The sequence below is a fragment of the Equus przewalskii genome, chromosome 9, assembly GCF_037783145.1.
Source record: "Equus przewalskii isolate Varuska chromosome 9, EquPr2, whole genome shotgun sequence".
In the NCBI taxonomy this organism is placed as follows: domain Eukaryota; kingdom Metazoa; phylum Chordata; class Mammalia; order Perissodactyla; family Equidae; genus Equus; species Equus przewalskii.
This window is the reverse complement of record NC_091839.1, coordinates 58,054,593-58,078,634: the sequence shown is the minus strand read 5'-3', so window position 1 is coordinate 58,078,634 and position 24,042 is coordinate 58,054,593. Positions and strand designations below refer to the sequence as shown.

At 43.7% G+C, this 24,042-nt stretch overlaps 1 protein-coding gene across 6 annotated transcripts in view; it reads right to left on the bottom strand.

Annotated features, from left to right (window-relative positions):
- FOXO3 (forkhead box O3) overlaps nt 1-24,042 on the bottom strand; it is a 120,900-nt gene that overhangs the window by 39,911 nt on the left and 56,947 nt on the right. The window lies entirely within an intron of this gene.

Here is a 24,042-nt window from a genome sequence, read left to right as displayed (position 1 = left end):
TTATGAGTTAGTCTCTTCCCATTAGGAGGCGGAGAGCACACAAATTCTTTGGTACATCGAGGAAGCTAAGTACAAGCTAGGAAGCTTACATGTACTTATTGGATCATGTGAAATACACATCATGTTTTAGATTCTTAAAAATGAGTTCAATCTGTATGCAAGAGACTAGAAACAAACAAGCTGCAACAGTAACAAAAACTGAAGTGCAGTAGTTGGGGATGCAACTAATTAGCTACATGAGACCACTAACTGGACTTTGCGCTACTCAGCTGGACAGGGGTCAGACAATCCTACCTGTGACTCTTTCAGCAACTGTCCAAAGCAATGCACGTTAAGAGCTACAATTCTAGTCTCAGTGAGAAGAGTAATTTAGAATACAATTACTGCCATACACAAATTATTCTAATTTTTCAAAATCTTTATTATTTGTTAGCCTTCAATTGGGAAGTTGCTAAGCTTTTGTTTTCAGTCTTTAACTTTTCTTTGATTACCAAAGTAACACATGCTTGTTTTAAAAATCTAGCAAAATCAGAAAAGTGTGAAGCAGAAAAAAACATGTCATCGACCCTCTACACACAACCTTTGCAGATTTTGCTGCTTGTTTTCTAGTTTTTTGCTCATATAAGAACATCCTGCATGCTATCCTGATTTTTATCCCAAATTAACGTTACATTTAGTATAAGCAGTTTCTCGTGTCAATAAGCCCTGTTAAGTGCATTTCTTAAAACATCAATGACCGGTATTGTTCATTATTTAGTCAAGTACTGCTCTCCAAGTCTGAATTACGAAGGTTTCATGTATTCTTGCATTCTTCTTCCTAAATCCCATGCAGAATGCAGAATGTAAGCATGCAGAACACTCCTCCAGTTAGCCCACTTGTACAGACAGGTCTTAGCACAATGAACGGCATCTGCATTCAGGGTATAAATTCTTTTTTCATTGAAAAGTTTATCCTGTACAAGCAAAACCCAAGATGGATTTTGATTGTAGGCTGTCAACTGTTCCGCTTACTTGTTGACAGCTGTCCCTCACATATTTGTATTCTAACGGCTGCTTACGCACTCCCCAGTTCTTGCATCCTACCCTGCTTGCTATGGGGGCAAGGAGGCCACTAAAGGGAAGAAGAGACTCCAAAATGGATTAAGGGGAATTACGTCTTAAATCTGTGTCAAGTAGTCATCACAACTCTATCTAGTTGGTAAGTTAAATGTTATTATCCTATTTAATGCAGGAGAAAAATAGGACTGAGAAGTTGGGACAGAATTTTAGAATGGGAAGAGCCTTCAGAGACCAAGTAACCCAGCGGCGTTCAAACCGCTTCATGGAGCCGTGAAGGTTCTTTAGGGCCTCGGTGGGGAGAAGCAAGCAACTCACCAAAACTCAATGTGCTAAATTTACCAAAATCGATTGCTTTCAAAAGTATTTACAAAAATGTCTTAATAGCACTAGTAAGAATGTTTGGTTTTTCCTATTGATGATGAAATATTTTAAAATAAATTAAATCAATAACAAATTCAAAGGCATCATAAGGAAACAGAAGTTAACTAAAACAATCCCATCACACTCAGATACTGAGTTTTGTTTGCAATCAGGAACACCGTAGTAGGGCCAAATAGATATCTGCTGATCAGAACTTACGAATGAATGGGATTCATCAACTTTGTAGAAAAACCCAACACGAAAGAGTAAAATCATCCAGAAGCAGCAGAAAGGAAGTCCAGAAGGCATTAATGGGCCGCATGATTAATAACCCAAATTTCGTCTACTAATCGGACATACGAAATTGTAAAGGTTCAAAAAACCCAAATTGATTAAATGTCCTAAACTTGCTATATAATAGATGCTAAAAAATTCACACAACTGAAAATGATGGATAAATTTTTTTTTAAACATCAGGATAAATGGAACCATATACACATGAAATGCTGACATTTTTGTTACTGATGAAGCATATCTTTGTGAATTTATTTAACGTGTGCTTCATGTTAATCAAAGTATAGTATGCTGCTTTCAAGCACTCAGTGACCTAACCTAGAGGCCACGTGGGGAAGCACATGGTCAACTTGGGGGAGAAGGGCATTATCTCCGTGTCAATTCAGCCTGTGTGCATTGCTGCCCTAATTATGACACCTGAAAAATCCTCCTGCCTAAGACCATCCTGATGCCTGCCGCGCAGCAGTCCTGCTTGTGTTTTCAAAGCCTCAACCCTTCTTCTGATCACACAACATCATCTCTACCTTTCTTCTCCAATGAAAACAATCTGCTTGCCTCCTTCCACGAGTCCTTCAGGGAGCCCTGCCTCTCTTCCTCCTCCTCCTCCTCCTCACACCCATCACTTCCTTCCAAGTCCAGCGTAAAGCTCCTTATCTGCAGCACACCTGGCTCCACCCCACCCAGATCACTGCCATGCTCCTCGAACCTGGAAGCAGGCACCCCATTTTCAAAAGCTGTGTTTTACTCGGGGCTCTGCAGTTTTGAACGATTTCTGTTTCGCAGGTGTATGGTTTTCTGTTTGACGCTGCCTTGCCAAGTAGATTATAAACTCAGACCTCCGAGTAAGTTTTCTACTCCTTCTGCCCCTCAGGGTGACGGACTGAGTTTGGCACATGTAGTGTGGTGTTCAATGAACATTTAGAAAGTAAAATCTAGAGTTTCAAGCTATAGGACCGAGACCACAATACATTGATCATCCAAGTTTTGTCCTCTTAAAATTGATTGTACTTTTCAGGGCGAGTTAGTCTATACTTAATTTATTCAAATTAAATATAAAAGGAAGGAGCCTAAGTAGTAGCAGTAGCTGGATTTTTTTGGGGGTGGTGGGTCAGGGAGGGGAGTTAAGTTCAACCCAGGAGCAAACCCAAACCTGCCTGAAATAGGGTCCAGCTCCACTTGCTCCTTTCTGAAGGGCCCCTGTGGTTGCTGTCACCTGGGGTTGCTGTACCCACCCTTAAAGCAGGGTTTTCTGTCCCAAGGAATGCTTTCTGAGAGTAGAGTACAATGAGAAATAAGACCATCGCATCTGGCCTTCTCTCATTTCAGTTCAACGCACTTGTGACCAACCGAGTTTTTAATTTTATTTCCACCATATACTTTATGTACCTGGAGATGAAAGCTTTACCAAAAAGTCAAAAAGCTAACGCTCGAATAGTGTAGCAACCAATGGAGTTCTGGTTTCCTTCCCCAGAGAGGTTCTGGGGAAGAGATTAGGCTCTGCCTATGCAAGGAAGCAGGATCTGGCCTCAGTGATGGGGCCGTGAGAGGCACGGTCTGGAGGAGGACGCCCTAGAGAAGCAAACTGATGCCAGGCATCTCCAGTGAGAAAGAACAGATGCTGAGGTTACCCTTCCCCTTGGTCCATTAACATGAAAAGTCTCCTGTTATAGCCCGGGATGTCAGCACAGCCTCCTCACACCCATCTAAGGCCATCAAGACAGTGCTGACACAGCAGTGGGCAAGGATTCTGGAAATGAACACCCCAGGCCTGTTAGCCAGGACAAAGCGCCACTTCTCTGGCCGTTTTCCTACTGTCGATTTGGAATAACTTTAGGATGAAAGAAATTACCACCCACTTTTTCTAAAGAGCCCGGACCTCTAATAAGACATCTTTAAAAACAGCACTGTGCATTGCTGTGCTGGCTCCTATTGCTCCCCGTCTTCACCACACACTCCTATTAGAAAACAAACCACAAGTTAAAAACCGAAACTCCCACAACGCGAGGCTTGCTGCAGCAGTCTGCTGTCCTCCAGGTGGGGGAAGCAGGGGAGGGCTGGCAATCACAGCCCTCTTTGCCTGGAGCTACATATTTTTTGACATCACCTGAACAGAATCCTACAATGTCCCAAAAGGTCAGAACTATAAGGGCCCTTTAGCCATCACCTCGCCAGAACTTGTCCCTTCAGAGACGGGAACCCCAGAGTCCAGACAACTGAAGGGACTTGCACAAAGTCACACCCCACTAGTTAAGGGCAAGGCCAGGGCCCCATGCCCAGGTTTCCTGGCTCTGACGCCAAGGTTTAGCCTCTGTTCCATATCGGTGGTTTTCAAACCTTATATTCAGCAGTAGAATCCTTTTCCTAAATGAAATCTTAGTCAAACCCTGATACGTACAGCAAATCAAAGTAGAAACACTCTGGTTAAAGTGGGGAGCAGAAGGCCCAGAGCCCGTGCCCCCGCAACCTTCCCTCAGGGCCCAGCAGCCCCGAGGATCTCTGGGGTCTCCCAGGACCGCCCTTGAAAACTGCCGTCCTCCACCACACTCCTCCTTCACACCCCCGTCCCACACATCTAAAAACGCCACATGGAGGGGTGGGGGGAATAAACATAAGCATGCATATAATGACATTAGTGAAAATTTGGAAAACAGGGTAAAAAGTTACTCATATTCCAACTACCCTAACCCAACTGCTGTTGACAGTTGGAGAGATTGTTTTCATTTTTTGCTTCCAAGCATATTTGTTTTACAAATTTAAAAACATAATTTTCTGTTCTGTTTTACTGACTTGACACTGGACATATATTTGCTCAACAAATTAAATTTTTATTAACATGCATGAGGATTTCAGGATGTTCTTTTTGATAACTGGCTACCTTCGGAAATATGTCAGAAAAGTTGAACCTTATGATCACGCAACCAATGGGAGGGGATAATTTTTTCATAGAGATAATATTAGCTATAGGAGAAGATGGAGCAAAAAGCTACAGAAGAGGAGACAGGAGAGACAAGGACCGGGGGCCGGCCTCATAGCAAAGTGGTTAAAGCCCCACGTTCATGTGTTTGGATCCCAGGTGTAGCACTACTGCGCTCATCAGCCGTGCTGTGGAGGCACCCAACATACGAAGTGGAGGAACACTGGCACAGATGGTACCTCAGGGCGAATCTTCCTCACACACACAAAAAAAGAAGAGACAAGGACAAGAGGAAAGGTCACACTGCTGACATTCACATGGGGAGAAAAATTCAGGGGTAAAGAGGAATACTAAGGAAATTCTTGGTGGAAATACAGTGTTAAGGAACCACAACTCTAGAAAAACGTCTTTCTATCTTTATCAGGAGTCTGAGATGGATAGGAAACTCATACAGAATTAATTCATCTAATATTACTTTTATACATGTAGGAAAACACTTAGGAGCCAATGACACGATTCTGTTACTGACCAACTTTGCCTCACTCTTCTGGAGAAGGACCAAGAGTGACATTTTGACATTTTTAAATCTGAAACAAGGGGCCAGCCCGATGGCACTGCGGTTAAGTTCGCACACTCCACTGCGGTGGCCTGGGGTTGGCCAGTTCGGATCCTGGGTGTGGACCTACACACCACTTATCAAGCGATGCTGTGGCAGGTGTCCCACATATAAAGTAGAAGAAGATGGGCACGGATGTTAGCTCAGGGCCAGTCTTCCTCAGCAAAAAAGAGGAGGATTGGCGGCAGATGTTAGCTCAGGGCTCATCTTCCTCCAAATAAAAAATCTGTAACAAGGGACAAGTGAAGCAGGACTCTAGGACCGCCCCTGTGCCTAGTTTCTAAACTTTGTGTTCAACATTGTGTGACCGGACCCAGCAGCTCCTCAAGAAGCTACTGATTCACATGCTCACATGAAACTCATCAAACTTAAATATAAATTTTTTTTCAAGTGGTGCTAAACCAGCCAAACAATTAAGGAAGACGAAAATAGGTAACAGAAAAATAACCTCTCAGTTATACGTGTGTTCATTACCTCATTTTATTTTTTTTGCCAGCTTTGGGGAAAATTTTATTAAAGGAGGGCACAAAGTTGCAAACTAAAACAAAGGACAAAGGCAGTGGAATAGAACCCTGGCCAGCACCCAGAAGCCGCCTCACCCTGCAGCCGTCCGCACCTCTCGCCAGCTCAGCCTGCGGGTCAGATGGTCTTGGGCTTCACTTACAGGGCTGCTCCTTCAGAACAGCTGGGATCTAAATCGAGGCAGTTCAGTGGGTCGGCTTGGGAGGAGGCTGCAGAGCTGCTCATGTTGCCTGGGTGTTGTAACCTCTCACATTCTTCCAGGGGATGCAAATAAGCCCTGACAGGTAGAGAATCCAAAGCAAGTCCTCCCAGAGAGCAGTGGCTGCCAGTCTGGGTGGTCTTTGCCTCCTGTGCTTTGTGACCTGACATACACCAAAGAGAGGTCCCTTGTCAAACGATGAGTTCACTCTAACCCTCATCCTCACAAACTTCTAGAACACACCCTAGACACCTCCATCCCTATTTAAAGGAGCAGGTCATTTCCTGGGACGCAGAGTGGCAAAGGGCTGGTCTGACCCAGTCACCCACTTCCCCAGATCTAGGATACCAGCACGCAAGGGCTAAAACCAGGTCTCTGAGATGCTTGGTCTTCTGCCCCATGCACCCTCTTCCCCCAGCTCCACATGGGCTCGACACAGCATTTTCCCTATCAGCAGAATGTTTAACCTGTAAGGCACGTTGGGTTTATCCTTTCCCTCTGTTAAATGAGTTCTCTCGAGCGTAGGAAACAGTGATCTCCTGTTGAGAAGTTTAGTGAGTAAATATACCAAACAAGTGAACATCTTACGTCTGTATTCCCCGAGAGATCGGGTTAATGTTTCATGAGTGCATACTGCACATGCTCAACACCCCCCAACATCTATAAATAAGTCACACACAGAATGGGACCTGGGAACAAGGATCACGGTCTCATGTCTTCCTCCCCAGAAGCAGGCAGGGAGGCCCGGAGGTGCTCGTCACGTTTTGGAAGCAGGCCATGAAGCCCGGCCTCAGCACAATCGGTCTTCTCACTCCCGACACTGAGGCTGGCCTCCGCAGCTGAGGGGTGACACAGCTTAACCCCGCGTTGTATGGGAAGGCAGACAAGATTACCACAAGGACAGCCAATCGGCAGTAGAAATAGCTTTCTTTTTTTCAGAGAGGTCTTATCAAGGGAACCAGTTATTAACTGATACACAAAAACTATGCTTCTTTAAAATCTCCCCTTTTCTTGTTGTCTCGAAACACTCGAGTCATTGTAACTAACTCATGCCCCATGACTTAGCCCAAACCTTCTGATGAAGACAGTAAGTCAGCATCTTCCAGAAAACTAACTCTGCCATCGCTGACTGCCTTTAATTCTGACTCCCTTACCTCCATCACTGCTCACCCATGAGGGCTTCTCTCTCATCATGCAGCAGTGCGAGTGGCCGGCCATCGCATCACCCCTGTCGCAATGTGCAATGCCATGACAGGATGCGTCTCTAACAGAAACGGAAGGTACCTCTTGTGTCTCCTGTTGCTTGGCTCCTGACATGTCTAAAAACACTTCTTGCTACAGAATTATAGCATTTTATTATTCTTTTCATTGTGATATATTTTAAACAGACAAAAGAAATTACCCAGAGTATAACACCCATGTACCCACTGCTTGACTTGAACAAATCTTAGTATTTGGCCACATTGGCTTCAAATAACTTTTTTAAATAGAAATACAACATTACAGATATAAGTGAAATACCCTGTGAATGCCCCGCTCATTCCACTTCTCTTCCACCCTCCTCATAGGTAACCACTATCCTAAAGTGAGTTATCACACTGTCTATATCGTTATGCAGCTTGCATTTTTAAAAAAACTTTCTCTCACAGAAAATTCCAAACATATGCAAAAGTAGAAAGGACGTTATAATAAACCCCCATGTACTCATCATCCAGCATCATGACAATCCTATTATATCTATATGTAGATTATTATGTCTATCCCGTACCTGCTCACCCCTTCCTGGCCCTCCCAATCACTCTGAAATAAATCCCATACATGTAAACTTTTAAAGGTCTCGTTTCTATTGGAGCTGGCTTTCTTTCTAAAGAGAAGCCAAGAGAGAAGAGGGAAACAAATGCAAATACACAATCTGGTTTCAACCACCCTAGGACTTAAAACTCAAATCATTAGGCAAATGGATCCACCAAGGCAAAAAGGAATGCCAGCTTCGGTTAGGGCCCAGTGGTCCAAGCATGAGCTTCTCCCTTCCCAGTGCCTCTGAGGTAGGGAGGAAGTCATCTCTGAATCTTTCCACTGCGCGCTACCTTCCACCCCTGCTCTGTCCTCTCTGAATAGTTGAACTGTCTGAGATAATATCCTCTTGTCACCTAGAGAGAAACTCCATCGTCGCCTCCTTCCCATACTCAATAACTGACCTACATGTCCAAATAAATTTACATATACACATGTGACAGTAGCTGTTAATGTTTATCATGTGCTTTCTTTGTGCCAGGCATTTTTTCATGGCTCAGGCTGCATTACTAACTCATTTCACAGATGAGAAAACTGTGCACAGAGGAGTTAAATAATTCCATGAAGGCGAAATAGCTAATAAGTGGAGCCACATACTGAACCCAGACGGACCGGCTCCAGGGCCCACATAACAAGCCACACACTACCTCCTTAGCCAAATGACCAGTGCCCAGTGGGACGCAAAGAAGCCACATACTTGACGAACGTTTGGAGGCAATCAAAACTCTACTAGCAAGTACGTGATAAAAATCTGCATAACTGAGCCAGACTGAAGGCTGTCTGCGGACTGCTCTAGGCAAGTGGTTCTTGGCTCTATGACATTCAACTTTCCCTTTTAAGAGGTCACAATCAAATTGACTTCTGTGAAGCAAAAGTGAAAAATAGAACAAAGGTAGACAAAAGCCATTCATTAGTCCAGCTTCCCATCTCAAGAGCCACTTATAACAGGGAACCGAAAAAGAGTAGATCATGCTCTTAATGCCTGAAAACATGTGACCTTCCTTCATCTTGAGAATGTGGTGTTGCCATATCAAAGAGCTCATTGTACTGCATGCACAAAAGGGGCAGAATCATAATGACCTAAGTATTTGACCTTCATGCAGTTAAATGCATCAAAGCTTGGTCCCTAACAATTTTTGGTCATTTACAATAGAAATTGGTTTTTAAGGAAGAAATGCCATTTTTCTTTCAAGAACAAAATTAAGAATTTTACTCAGCAGCTTTTTAGGCTGTGTATCTTAAAGGCTATATTCTTTGTAGACATACAATCTTACAAAAAAAAAATCAGCAGATAAAATAAATCCTTCTTTTCTATTTGCCAATGCACCACAGACACACAGACACACACAGACACACACACACACAATCTCTCTCTCTCTCTCTCTCTCTCTCTCCACAATCTGCCCTGAGCACCTGAGCCAAAGTTCCCTATCCAAAGTGGGCTCGAGATTTTTCCCTGCAATCCTATTGTTTACTTGCAATATCTAAACAGGAGTAAATACGATGCCCCAACATCTCATTTTATTTATTCAATCAGAACTTACTGAGCACTGAGTACCCAGCACTGTGTTAAATGTTGAAATACATCAGTGAACAAGACACTCCTCAGAGAGCTTTTTATTTTGAATATATAGAGGAATTTCCTCTTTTGCTAAAGTTTCTGAATTATGAAGCCTCAACCGAGAGGACATCTTCTAGTTGAAATTTTACTCTCTTATGGGAAATGAAAATTTACAAGAGGTGGGGACTGGGTCGAGAAGAGACAGGTAAAAAGACTGTAATACAGTAACAGATACTATTTCATAGATTTTTAAAAGTTTCCTAAAGGCCACATAAAAAATTTTAAAGTTCCAGCTCCATTCTTGAAAAAGTGTAAACCTCCCCACAATGTCCCTCCAAAAGAAAGGAAAAAAGGAAAATACTACAGTCCTCACTAGAAAGCTAGGGCTTTTTACATGGTACTCTGTGTCCACGCTCTAAATTTACATGGGCCAGGCAGGAGGAGATGGAGGAACAGCCAGGTGACACGGGTGGATCACCAGTTCAAACATGGTACCAGCTTTCTCTTGTACTGTGAATTTCTTGCCTTTTGAGTATCTCACTGCCTAGAGAGAGGAAGTTATAGGGAGGTCTGCAGGTCCCATCCTCACCCACGTGCACTGAAGGCATCTACAGCAATGTTACAGTACCCTGAATAATACAACGCACAGTGGGTTAGGGGAGAGAGAAAAGTCACTCGAGAAAGAATTATACGGACTAAAACTGTTTGTAGAATGAGCACAGACGCTATTGTATGGGAGAAAGTATTCCATTTCCGTACTAACATTTTCAGAGTGCTAAAATTTCAAAGGCTTCTTAGGCAATCTCTCTTGATACGAGATATTTACTAACTGGCTAACTCTCAACTTCCTGGTCCCTGGCTACACTTTACCTATCCTCTGGCACGCTGCTGGTCAGGGTGTGCTTCCAAAAAAGAAATTCAAGGCAGCTGGGACTACACCTCGTCCATGTTTGTAGTCCCCAGAGCGCCTAGCACCCAGTCAAACCAAACTCAGTGCTCACTAATAAAAATTCTTAATTAAATTAAGGAGGCTTTCCCCGGTGTGAAGCAACGTGAAGGATACTGCCCTGTGCAACTAAAAACGTTGAACCTGAATCTAATCAAGCATCTAGAGCAAATTTCCAGTTTCAGGAAATTCAGGCGATAGAAGCACAAGATAATGACACCACAAGAAAACAGATATATCCAGAATGTGGGACATTCGGCAGGACAAGTGACCCAGTTTCCGCAACAAGGCAATGGCATGAAGAAAGAAGGGGGAGGGAGCTGGGGCCCACTCCTTCGGATTAAAAGCCACACAACATCCACATGCCATGTGTGGACTTGGGATTCTAACAAAACTGTTACACACACACACATTTTTTTTACACAACTGAAAACACTGTTTTATTATAAACTGGACACTAGATGATACCAACAAAATATGGTAAATACAGTTGTGATAATGGCACTGCGGTTACATAAGAAGATGCCTGTGTCTTTCCAAGATGCACCCTGAAGTGTGTGGAGGTGAAACAGGCCTAGGAGTTGCTTTAAAATTCTCAAGAAAGGAAAAAAAAAAAGATAGATTAAGCAAATGAGGCAAAATCTTGATAATCACTGAACATATACTCCATACTTTTAACTATGCTTCAATTTTTTCATAACAATTTTTACATTAAGGAGGCTCAAAACAGCAGTTTAAAAATATGTTATGCATAAATGAAGCAAATATTTTCAAACCTCTCTGACCACATTCTCATACTTAGCAGTGAAGTAGTTTAATTTGGCAAACTGTTCACAGATCCTCACACCTCAAGATTTTGGGGAAAGAGAAAATGGGAGTACACGGGCATGTAAAAGTCAGCTCTCATACCACTGGCAGGAGAGACCCCAACAGTCAGTACCAGAGGGAGGGTCCACTCCTGACAACACCTGGAAACGACACGCTTCGGAGCTGCTTTGTTGGACAGACGAAAATCAGCTTTCTTTTCTGACTACCTCTCTAAATATTTCTTACAAAGACAAAACATTCTACATACTGTCAGATGAGTAATAAAAAGCAATGCTATAAGCAGTGTCCATCCTCAGACACGGTCTCTTCAGAGACCACTGGCACATCCTCTACCAAGAAGGACAGCAACTACACCCAGGCCCCAGGAAGCAATTCTGAAAGAGAAACGCTAAGAACAAAGTGGACCAAACTTAGGCAGGACACGAGGGTGTCACAGAAGGTACTTTACTGTAGGCACTTACGTTTCCCGGGTTTCTGATCTAAATTCCTATCTGAGATGCTTGAAGACAAGTGCCACTTTATTCACAAAAAAGCCTGAGAAAACCACATAAAAAGAAGTGGATCCCTCATTTATTTAATGTCTTCTGTAAGAAAGAAGTATGTTTTTTAAAGAGTACAGAATAATCATTTAGAGAGCAGAAAAATCCTAGACCGACAATATCCTGTCTTCATGCAAATCAACATGTGCTCTTCTCCTTATGCTCTCTCTTCCCCTGCCCCCAAGAAAAGAAAACCTCAAATCACATATGGATTAAGGGGCTAGGTGTTTGTAGATCAGAGGTGGAAACGACCATATGTGCAAGTCAGGTCCCAAAGAGAGTTAATACCTTATTTATCTGGAGGCAGCCTGACAAGTAAAACTGGCAGATTCCACACTTACCAGTCTGCATCGTCACTCAGAATTTTACTAAACTCCAACAGGGCAGCGACGGTGTCTGTCTTGCTCACCACCAGATCCCCAGGTGCCCAGCACAAATACACACTCAACATGAGTAAATGTATCCACCATCCAACCACCTCTGTCTCTGTCTTCTCAAAACCAGAAGATTTAGAAAATATTGATGTCGATGATGATACACTAAGATCCACAGATTTAGTTTAAAAAAGCAGTACAATTTAATATATTTTTAGAAAGACTACTATGAAAATATCTAAAATAAATTGGCATGGGCACTTAAATATATACGTTAAAAAAAATCTCTATGCGATCAAAAGCAATAAAAGATCCTAAAGTTCATAATTATTTGACGTATTCTAATCAATTAATTAACAAATGGCCTTTTTGTCACAGCTCCTTGAGAGGAATACAATGCTCCTTGGTGGCAAGGGGAGAGAAAATAGGAAGAAAGGATAGCAGATTTTGAGAATATTTAATTAGAGCTTTTTCTTCCTCTTCTTCTTTCTTCTTTTTTTTAAGTGAAACAGGTCACAAAGAGAGAGTGAAACAGGTTACAGAGAGAAGTGGCAGGACTCATGCATGAGTTGATCTAAGTTAGAGAAAGGAGGTGGAAATGCAGAACCAGCTAACCGAACAAACACAGGCCTGAGGCACAAGATGGCCAGAAAATTAACACAAAAGGACAGGCAAAGCTGCCTTCTACTGTTTCCTCCCAACTCCAAGCACCAAAGTTCAAGTGATCCCAAGAGACACAAACGCTCACGAGCTCCCTAGCTCAACCAGGTTCCAAATGTTGCCCTGGACACCCCAAATGTTCAAATCCCCTCAAAAGTCTCATGGCCACAACAGCATCCCTCAGGCACTGTCTCCCTCAAACCTAATGCATTTTCTTTTCCCCATGTATCCACCTCTATCCTTCTGTCTCACACTCATCTCTGGCCATTTCTACCTAGTGTGCTCTCCATCCTCTCCGGGTGGGTGCTCATTCCCGATCTTCACCATCCTGTCTCCTTCTTCCTCTCCCTCCCAACCTGCTCTTCCCTCTTTTCCCTCTTGTCTCTTCCTCTTCATACCTTTCTCACTCTTTGGATGACAATGGTTTCCACTCTTACTTGTATCCCTCCCAAATTTCTGTGCCTCCTCCTTCCTCCCCATTCCATTCCAGAAGCCAGCTTCCCTGAAGCCTCTCACTGTGTATGATCAAACCAAAGGAAACAATCTTCTCTTAGAATGAGGCAACATGGATTTTAAACTAATATAGTATAAAAAAATGGGTCACATTAAAGATTTTTGAAAGATCTTCAAGGTTGACCCGGAAGTAGTAAGGAAGTCCCCAAAGCTTCAGGTGGGCTTTTCCTATTTCAGGGCAGAAAGCACAGAATTTATATAACCAGACAAATGTAGCTCAAGCAACCTCCTGGTCTGTATTTCTAAACCTTTTATCACAGGCTCACTGTCAAGGCCACAAGGGTTTATGGATGAAAAAGGTCTCTTTTCATGGGGTTATTATCTAAATTCCTATCAAAGGTGCTTAAAGACAAGTGCTACTTGATTCACAAAAAAGCTTGAGAAAAGCACATAAAGAGCAGATACCACACTTACTTAATGTCTCCTGTTGGAAAAAAAGGTGAGTTTTTTTTTACGATTAAAGAAAAATAATACTGCTGGAAGGTTTTACTGTGAAGCAAAAATATTATCTGACTAAAGTTTCTCTGTCTTAATTCCTTTTGGAAAGATACAACGTTTGCTTATATTATTATCATCCTTTGACTTCACAATGCCATCAAAGTGCAACACACTAGATAAGACAGTAAGAGGGAAATAACCAACAAAAAACCTCCCTCTAAAATGACTCCAAACCACCAAACCTCTCCCTATGGCGTTCTCCCTCTGCTCCACCTGATTCCAACATGTCTCGGGTCTTGAGAGACCCACAGGAAGAAGGGGCCAGAAAACTGCACAACCCTCCTTCCCAACCTTACTAGCTTTCCTACTGAACTGAACTGGGAGGTCTCAGAAAGGTCCTCCTCAATCCAGAAGGCAACTCTGCTCTCTCACCCTTGAGAATGCTGCCCATTTCCTCTTCTATTTCCCCTCCTTGGCACCCGATTGTTGCTGGTGAATGCAATTACCACCACCAATAATAATGGATAATAGCTTTTTGCTAGAAACTATGCTAAACACTTAATATGCATAACCTCAATTCAATCTTCAATTGGGATTTCACCTATGAGAAACAGAGGCACGAAAGGTTACAGAACTTGCTCAAGGTCCTTAGCTAGTAAGACAAGGAGTTCAGACTGGAATCCAGGTCTGATTCTGAAGACCAACTCAACCACAAGACCTTAGGCAAAAAGGACCTTCATGCCTCCATCCCAATTCCAGAAGCTGAAAGGCCCCCAGAGATGAGAACACCAGCACTCACTGTGTAAAAACCTTTTCACCCACCCAAGGTTCCTCCCCCCTTCTCTCTTTGCCTGCCAGCGCCTCGTGGGGGAGGAAGGAGGTGCCCTCCCCACCCTGTCCCAGGCTACAGTACTGTTCCACTTCTTCCTAATTATAACTGGCTGATAGCGTGGGTTTAAGCTCTTTCAACACCACAGAACCTGCTCAGAATCTTGACAGAGTATCCTCCCTCCTACCAGTCTCCACTTCATGTCCTGGATGAAGCTAATGGACCTGGAGATGAGCCATGCACCATGCAACAAAACTCCACAGTCAACAACAGTCTTCCCACCTCCCCAAAACCCTCTGGGTGACACGCCTTTCGAAGAACCATGAACATGTCTTGTCCCCAAGAGTTCTTCTTGTGTGGGAGAGAAAGATTGAGAAAATGGGTTACATGGATTAGCCATTAGAAGCCCCTGCTAAGCTCATGCTTTATCTCAGTTAATACTTAAATATGCAAGCCAGAGATTTCAAGCTCATTCACGGCTTTTGGAGCAGGGCAGAAGAGCACACAGAGGCAATTTCGTCCTTTTTCTTGGCATGGAGCAGCCTGATAACAAATGCAAATTTTGTATTGAAACTGAAAGCAAAAATAGATGATTAAAATATTGTCTCTTCCCACATCTCCGTGGAGGGAGAACCAAACAAACTTACACCAAAGGGCAAGTACCAAATAATAAGAATGACAATGCTTACTACTGACTGAGCACTTGGTCTCGGCCAGGCTCTGCGCTGCATGCTTCACAGACATTTCACTCAACCTCTATAATCCTGTGAAGCTCTTACTATAAAGAGGAAACTGAGGCTTAGGGACTCTACCTCCAAAGTAAGTATATAGCACTTACTGTGTGCCAAACCCTGTCCTAAGTACTTTAAATATGCACACGTTGACTCATTTGACCCTCACAACAGCCCTACGAGGTAGGTGAGACTATTAACAGATGAGTAAACAGAGGGAGTCATGAAGTCACATGCCCAAGGTCACACAGCTGATAAGCAAAAGAGTAAGGATTTAAACCCAGGCACTCAGCCTCCAACACCTGTGCTCTTAGTCACTAAGCTATACCGCAAACATACTACTTGGGTTTCTGTTTATTTTGTCTTATGGGGTTTTTTTTTTGGTGGGGGGGGGGCGGTAATTTCTCCAATGAGACTGCAAGCTCTAGGAGGACAGGGACCCCTTTTCATACCCACTCAGCAATCAGTACTGTGAACCAGCTGAGACAGAGTCATCAGTGACAACTTAGTCTGGTGCAACACAGGGAGGGATCTGACTGCTCGGAGCATCTCACTCTCAGCTCCACTGCCTGGGTCCAGCTCCTCCAACCTCAGCAGCCCCCAAAGCCCCCTGACTAGCCCGTGTGTGTCCACTCTGGGGATATGTGAAGGCAGACAGGTGCAGACCAAAAATGGTCTAACATAACGATTGGATTCCTTTATCCAAAGCACTGGAGAGAAAACTCACAGTAAGCGAACTGCCACCTCCTGCTCTGTCCCTCTGCCCGATGTCCACCAGAGCTTGAGCCATCCCTCCTGCCAGACCCAGGAGTGAGATCAGACACCACCATCAATCAGCATGTCCACAAGCAAGAGGACATCCACCAACCACCCCTTCCCAACAGCACAAAGAAAGGCCCTTAGGCCTGACACTCAAGGCCTCTCCCAGGCTCCAGTTTACTCTTTGGCAGAGCTGTTCCCGTCTCTTCCCACCTTCTACCCTTATCTGGGGTTCCCACTGCTCAGTCATTTATTCCTTTCACAACCATTTAGTGAGTACGCACCATACACCAGGCTGTCTGAAGGGGCTGGAAATACAGGCTGAACCAGAGACACACAGGCTTTGCCCTCACCGAGCTCATCCATCCTTCTTCACCTTAAGAAACTCTAGTCATCATTCAAGGCTCAGCTCGCATGCCACCCACTACGTGAAATCTCTGGAGATATCCCTAGTTTTGAGTACCTGGTTGATAGTGATTATGTCAGCGTGCGTAGTAGATTTTAAAAAATCACCTAAAATCCTAATCAAAATACTGGCATGGCCAGCTGGAGAACATAAAATTCCAGATTAATGATTAACAAGATTATCCTCACAGGACATTTCAATCTGAAATACGCAGAATGGTAAAGGTTAAAAAAAAAAAAATCCATGAAATCAATGATTGCTGGGAACAAAAAAAAAACCCCAAAAACCAGAGAAAGCAGAGTACCCTGAACCACTGTAACTTGTAAACTGATTTTATCTTTCCCTCCCTGGCTATATAGCTGTTCTTCATCTCAAAAATCAATGGCCTGCCTGTTTGTTTCTCTCTGACATATGTGCTCAGTCATTAAGTAACCTAGGAACATAGATTAAAATAATGAGGCTTGTCTTAAGGTAGTGACAGATATTCCAGAAAACAGCGACCAATTGCTAGGAGGACAGGGTGCCACAGGTAAGTGGGCTGGCAACACGACCAACGAGTTCTGACACCTCAGGTAAAAACGCTAGCACCCTTGAAGGTCACACTGTTAACAGAGATTTCAATTCTACCCAGGCCAAGTGACACACCTTAGTTATCTTGTACCACAGGAATACAAGGGGATTACACACGAGTGAAATTTTCAAATTACTAATGGTTACTTCTTGATGCCAAAATATTAAAATGTTAGCCATTTTAAAAGGGCGTACTGGACATAAATTAACATGTTCTGGATGTCTAGGGTCACATTGCAGTGTGCTCCTACACTAAACAGCCTCAGATGACTTCCTCTCCTCAGAGCCTGCTTCAAAGCGGCTTCCTCCCCACCCCCACCCCTCCCAACCAGCTGTCTACCTAGGAAGAACTGAAAGAAAAAGCAGATAACTAAGCTTATGCAACACACCAGCTGAATTTAGACACAATTCTAAGCCAACACGTTCTGGCCTCCCTTCAAGGAGGTAAGAGGCAGGGAAAGAAACCATAACATACTACACACCCGTGGCAGGGGAGGCACCCCCCTCAGCACCCCATAATCTCACTTAAGCAACCCAGCACAGAGTAATACTACTTCTGTTTCAAAGATAAGGTAAATGAGTCGTGGCAAGGTTGTTGGCTCACCCAAGGTCTCAGAGCTGGCAGGTGGCAGGGTGCGGCTGGATCCCAGCCTCTGACTCCGGGCGGCATCACCCTCCTGCTACACCAAGGTTGACTCACAGGGGAGTGAAGGTCTTGCCAGAAGCCCCTTGACACATGCAGTGGAGCTTCGAGTTCTCCTCACCCAGCTTCCCAGAGTAAAGATTTCTTTAGTGTTAGAGAAACGATTCCTTTCACCATCACATCTTTTTTTTTCTTAACCATCATTATCTTTAGAAGTTAAAATTTATTGGTTAGTGCAAATGAGTAATATAGTGAGGATAAGTAGCTCACACCAGACACACGAATGCACTTTTAACTGTGGTCCTGGGGGCAACCTAGGGTCTTCACTAGGCTTCATCAAGAAAATTTACTAAAGGAAGAAATTGTTAGGAGTCTACAAAATGGAAGACCACCCACCCAAGGACTAACAAAACTATTACTTCAACCATTATTTTAAGATTAAACAATTGAGCAAACTTTCCAAGAAGCACTGAAATGTTAAGGAATTGAACTTTTCACAGGAAACTAATAATTATTAAGAAAACTGTAACTGTTCATTATGCTAGTTCATTAAAGATAGTTTTATCAACTCTCCTGCTTAAATTATAACAAATACCAGATAAAATGTTCAAGTCTGTGCACGTGGCATGTGTTCATGAGTCAACTTTTTAGTCTGAGTCTTTAAAAATGTCAAGTAATTGCAAAAAAAAAAAAAAAAAAACCCCTACATGAATGAGAAACACCAGCACCCGTTTCCATTCAGTTGAGGATGTACTTGCGATTTCCCTAACCTCCACTTCTATGCATAAAAAAAGTTTAAGAAATATAGAATACATCTAAAGCTTTACCAAAATGCAGTACTAACTTTCAATTTTTACATTTTGATTATTTCCTTCAAAATGAAGGGGCATCTTAAATCCTTATTTCCAAGCCCACATATAGGATGTGCCCTACGAGTACAAATAATCTTTTCCAAAAAGTACACTCATCCCGGACCCACGGATTTATTCTCGCCACTGTTTATTAAGCAAGCAACCTACTGGCCTGATAAACTTGATAACTTCCCCCCCTTTGCATCTTGAAATGTAATTATAAATCCTAATCCTCACTTCTTTGGATTTGTGCCAAAAGAGCTGTATCTTTCTAGAGCAAATCAAGAGAGTCTTTTACCGTTAGTCTTTTCTAAGAAATGTCTCATCAGAACAAAGAAAGGAGATCCACCCTAAATTCTATCATTCATGGGCTTCCAAGCTTTCGGCTCAAACACAAGCTAAGTCCTTGGGACACCCAGGGTACAATCAGATCTGCTCCTTGCTCTCCAAGCAAGTCAATCAATCTTCTCCCACAGATTCATGGGAAGAATGAAATTCCCGTGCCCCTGTGGCCCCAACACTATCTTACGATGTTTTTGTCACAGTTTGTATACAATCCAGATGTCAAGATCTTGGTGGCACGATGACTCCTACCTGCCCATGAACTTCACAGCTATTTTCACTGAGGAATACAGATTTCTCCATTACTTCTAAATCCGTTTAACAAAGGAACCAACACAATTTCTAGGTGGTTCTCTATTTTTCAGTTGAAAGGAGAAAACTCTCACATCAACTGTTCACAAAGAAGGAAACATCAAGAACGGTGAGCATCATAAAAGGAGGAAGACTTTTCTTAAATTCAGTTTATGAACCCACAGCTCACAACGTGAATTTCCTTCCTTCCCACCTCCTTTTAGTAGCTGAGATTATTTACTCCTTAATGAGACAGACAGCACAAACTGATACATACTTTATTTGTTAAAACTGTGTTTTCTACGGAGGTCAGAAGCTCGAGACAAGCATATTCTTTTGCCTTCCTGGAAAGAGGCTGTGTGATTTCACATAATAATGACATCAAAAAATACAAATACCCAGGAGCAAAAGCTCTGACAAGGTCTGCCCAGGGAAAAAAACAAGCTAGACCGCAACTGCAGGCCAGGCCCCACAGCCTGTCAGTCAGTCCTGAATCAGACAATGCTTAATTGTCTTGGGGAGGAACCTGAAGGTGGCAAGCTGCTCCACGCCAACCCAGGAGGTGAGACATTAAGAAGGGAAGATTTACATGTGCAGGTGGGTTCAGGAAAACCTCCCTGCCACAAGTTTCCTCCCCTTGCCCATAAAATATCCTACAACTCCTACCCACACTCACCAATGAAAGACCCAGAAATCCTGAGAGGAAGCCAGCTTATAAGCACATCACAGAAGCCTCCTGAGACATTTTAGGCTCAGGATGTCTGCCCTGACCCTTCCTGAGGGCTAGCTCTGGGAAACCCCACAGAATCCTCCCCAAACCAGATGCTGGAAACCATCAGCAGATTCTGGTGGGCTTCTGAGGCATGCTTCAGTTCTATGACACGTTCAAGATGAGAAAGGCAAGTGCGCCACAAAAGAGAGGTGGACACTCAGCACCCACCAGGCTCAGGCCTCCGTGGTGCCCTCCGCAGTGCCTCTCCCACTGTCCCAAAGGGGCCGACCCTTCTACTGCTGCCACTGAGGCTTGGGAAGGGAAATGCTTCCAATTTTTTTTTTAAGGCCCTCTTCTGCATGATTCTAGAACTCTAAAGAAGCAAATTTCTGAAAGAAAGAGGCCCCGGCCCTCTCTGAGACATCATGCAAAATGAGTCACTTCATCTATGTCTGCTGCTGGTGCTGGTGCCACCTTGCTCAGAGCAAACGAGTTAGGCAAACGGATCTACCTGGGATCTGTGGAAACTGGGTGTGTAAGATTATCACAGCAACAGGGAAGGAGGAGTCCAGGAAGAACCTGCCGCCTCCACACGTGACGGTTCCTTCCCCAGAGGGGCAGAAGGGTTCCCCTCACGTCTCTGTGGTTATGGGCAGAAGGGCGTGACAGGGGAAACACTGGGAAAGGGAAGGAATGGGATGCTGAAAAACAACAACAAAAATATATAAGTAGGGAAAATATCCTCAATAATTCTCCAAGGGGCAAGGACTCTTTCCTCTGATTTGATCCCAAGTGGAAATCACTGCGCGTAAGACCCACCCTCCTTCCCCCCTACCTTCTCCTGGCTGGTTCAAGTGGACTCCCGGGTACAGAGCAAACCTCAAGATAGAAAGCTTCCACGCTCAGAGGCTGGCTCTCTTGCTCTCCAAGAGGAAATTAAGGAGAGCTGCTCTAACCACTCCTCGACGTTTCAGATGCCTCTGCTTCTTTCTTCGCACTTCTCCAGACAAAACTTGCCATTTACTCCTCAGTGGGACAAGGCCACGCCCTAATGTCCCAGAACCACGACTGCGTGACTCCTAAGGCCAAATTGAGGAGAATTCTCTCTAGCACACTCAGCAAGTCTTAAGTGGCCTGACTCAGGGGAGCTGAGACTTTTCACCTCCAGGTTTCTTCCCCGACAAGTTGTGACATGGTCTGTGCCCCTGTTGGGCCTAAGGAAAGGTTTCTCAGCCCTGGCACTAATGACATCTGAACTGGCTAACTCTCTGCCATGGAGGGGTTTCCCAGTGCACTGTAGTATGTTTAGCAGCACCCCTGGCCTCCACCCACCGGACTCCAGGAGCAGCCCCCAATAATGTCTCCTGGGGGTAAAAATCTCACTCACACACACACACGCCTGCCCAGCTGAGAATCACTGGCTTCAGATATCACCTCTGCATATTCTCTTTGTAAATCCCCATCTTCTCAGAGGGAGAAGGCATAAAGTGCTACAAACTACAAAGACTTTGGTGTGAATTAATCCATGCTCTGAAAGGCATACAGCCTGACAAGGATGTGATGCCACTGAGAGGCCTCGGCCTTTGTGGCAGGCCTGAGGGAGGGGAGGGGAATGGAGAAGGCTGCCAGCAGGAAATACAGTACAAGAAGAAACAGCTGACCCACCATTTGCAGCACGGGACTTGAAGCAGCTTTTCCCCCTATTTATGAGGAAACAGAAGCCAGCTCTGGTGGCCCAGTGGTTAAGATTGAGCACTCTCACCACTGTGGCCCAGGGTCCTTTTCTGGTCAGGGAACCACAGCACCTGTCTGTCTGTTGTCATACTGCGGTGGTTGTGTGTCACTGTGATGCTGAAAGCTATGACACTGATGTTTCATTTCCAATACCAGCAGGGTCACCCACAATGGACAGGTTTCAGTGGAGCTTCCAGACTAAGACAGACTAGGAGGAAGGACCTGGCCACCCACTTCTGAAATACTGACCATGAAAATCTTAGGAATAATAGCAGAGCACTGTCTGACACAGCACAGGAAGGTGAGAGGATGGTGCAAAAAGACCGGGCAGGGTTCCACTCAGCTGTGCACAGGGTCTCTAGGAACAGAATCGAATTCAAGTCTCTGTCTTATCCAAGGAATACAGATTTGACACTGTAAGAAGCTACAGAACCTCAGAAAGACTGAAATCATCAAACTGGACCTGGCCAATGAAATGAAGCCAAAAATTACGCTTCTGCCTGAGAAATGTCTCTAGGAGCAGATGACAAGCACCCTGGTGCCCCACATAGAAAATTGGAGTAGGCGAGACACAGGCCTACGATATGTAGTGATTTTGTTGGTGGCCTCACAGGTGGCACCACAATGAAAAAGCACCAACAATTATTATTCTAGGAGCTCTAGATGCTATACAAAAGGATAAAACATGGTTCCTGCCCTCCAGTTGCTGACAATCAAGTAGGGAAAAAATTAATTACATATTCATCAACACCCTCACCATCTAATAGCAGCAGCTAAAGGTTTATTGAAAGCTTATACTGTGCCAAGCTCTATGCAAGGCACTTTATAGCCATTATCTCTTTTAATCCTTACAACAACCCTATAATATAGGGAGTATGACTATCCTCATTCCATAGCTAAAAAAAAAAAATGAGGTTCAAAGGACTAAGTTAACTTGCCCAAAGTCATATAGCTGATAAGCAGTGGAATTCGCATTCAAATACAGAGTCCTTAATTCCACACTCATGATAACCACTGTGCAACACTGTGCTAAATACCAGAACACTGCAGAAGTGCAACAGGGCCCGAGTGCTGGGGCTCATGGACCGCTGGACCACTAGGACTCTCAATGAAAGCCAAGGATTGGGATTGGCAAAGAAGAATAAAAAATGCTTCCATGGCAAAAAATTCTTTAAAAATCAGCTCCATGTCTCACAGCAGCCTAACCAGCTATTGGAAACTCTATTGCCCACAAGGGAAATAAAGCCTTTCCTTAAAAGGATTCAGGGTTGGAGTGAGTGGATGCCGTAGATAGGCACAGATAAAGACCAATAAAGCCTCCTTTTTCTTCCAGGGACAAGTACCATCCTTTCTAACGGGTTCAAGACTTTAACTTCCTTTTCTCAACCATACCCATCTCTTAGGTCACTGGCTCTTCATCTTGTGGAGCTACGGACTCTGCTATGCACCAGCTTCCCAGAAAAACATCCACACGCACATCCTCCTGCATGCCATTTGAATAACACTTACAAAACTTTTATACTTTACGAGGTCAGGAGGATGTGAACACCTAATTTGATCCTAGTTTGAATGTCACTTTTCCAGGCATTCTCACTCTAAGGATCCATCTATTCCTTCCAAAGCAGGTTTGTACTGGACTGAAGAGAAACTGGCCAACGTGGTGAGAGACTCACTGTAATAATTTTTCACTGTAGTAGCTGAGGTGCATCAGGCACCACACATATACTTAATTTTTTCTTCTGGACATTGCCTTGTTAATTGTACTTTGAACGTGACTCCTGCCATAGCCTTAAAAATGACCAAGGCAGGCCCCGGTTTGGCTTGACCGCATCTGATGCCTCGTCAGCCAGCAAGGCAGGCGACTCACTCGCGCGAGCAGGTGCTCCACGCGTCACGCCAATGACTACAGCCTGGATGAAATGCTGCTCCTCATGGGCAAGTCCCAGCTTTTCAGGCAGAGCAAAGACAGACAAGCCTGGTTTCCAGGGTGCTTGACGGCGATCGCACTGGTTTGGTGATTCACTAAGCAGTACAGGATGTGCCCAATTATACATTCTATTTTTTCCAATCTTATTTCATAAACTCTAATTTCACAAGAACATAGATCCTCCATCCAAACAGAATTATCCAACTTGCACGATTAAAACACTAGTTATCCTCAAAATTCTCTTTGGAAGTAGGGGGAGAAATAAGACACGATTTTAATAAGCATTTTAATGTTTCTGGTTGAGTCACTCATTCAAACATCTAAGAAGTGCCTACATTCTGGATATTGTGGGAGGCCACAGGCACAGAGAGAGAAGCATTTGCTGAGTGTCAGTAATAAAATGCTATGCAATAAAGACATTAGATGGGCCCTATATCAAATAAAACAACTTTTATCAAATAAAAACATTAATAACATTAATTTTGTTCTCCCCTACTCCCACCCTAGATTAAAAACCACAACTTGAAATCTTTAGTAATAAGCTGCCAACAGCAGCTGCTATTGAAAAATAAAAGAAAATTCTTACTACGAACAAATTATTAGTTCTTTCCAAGATAAATAACAACTTGG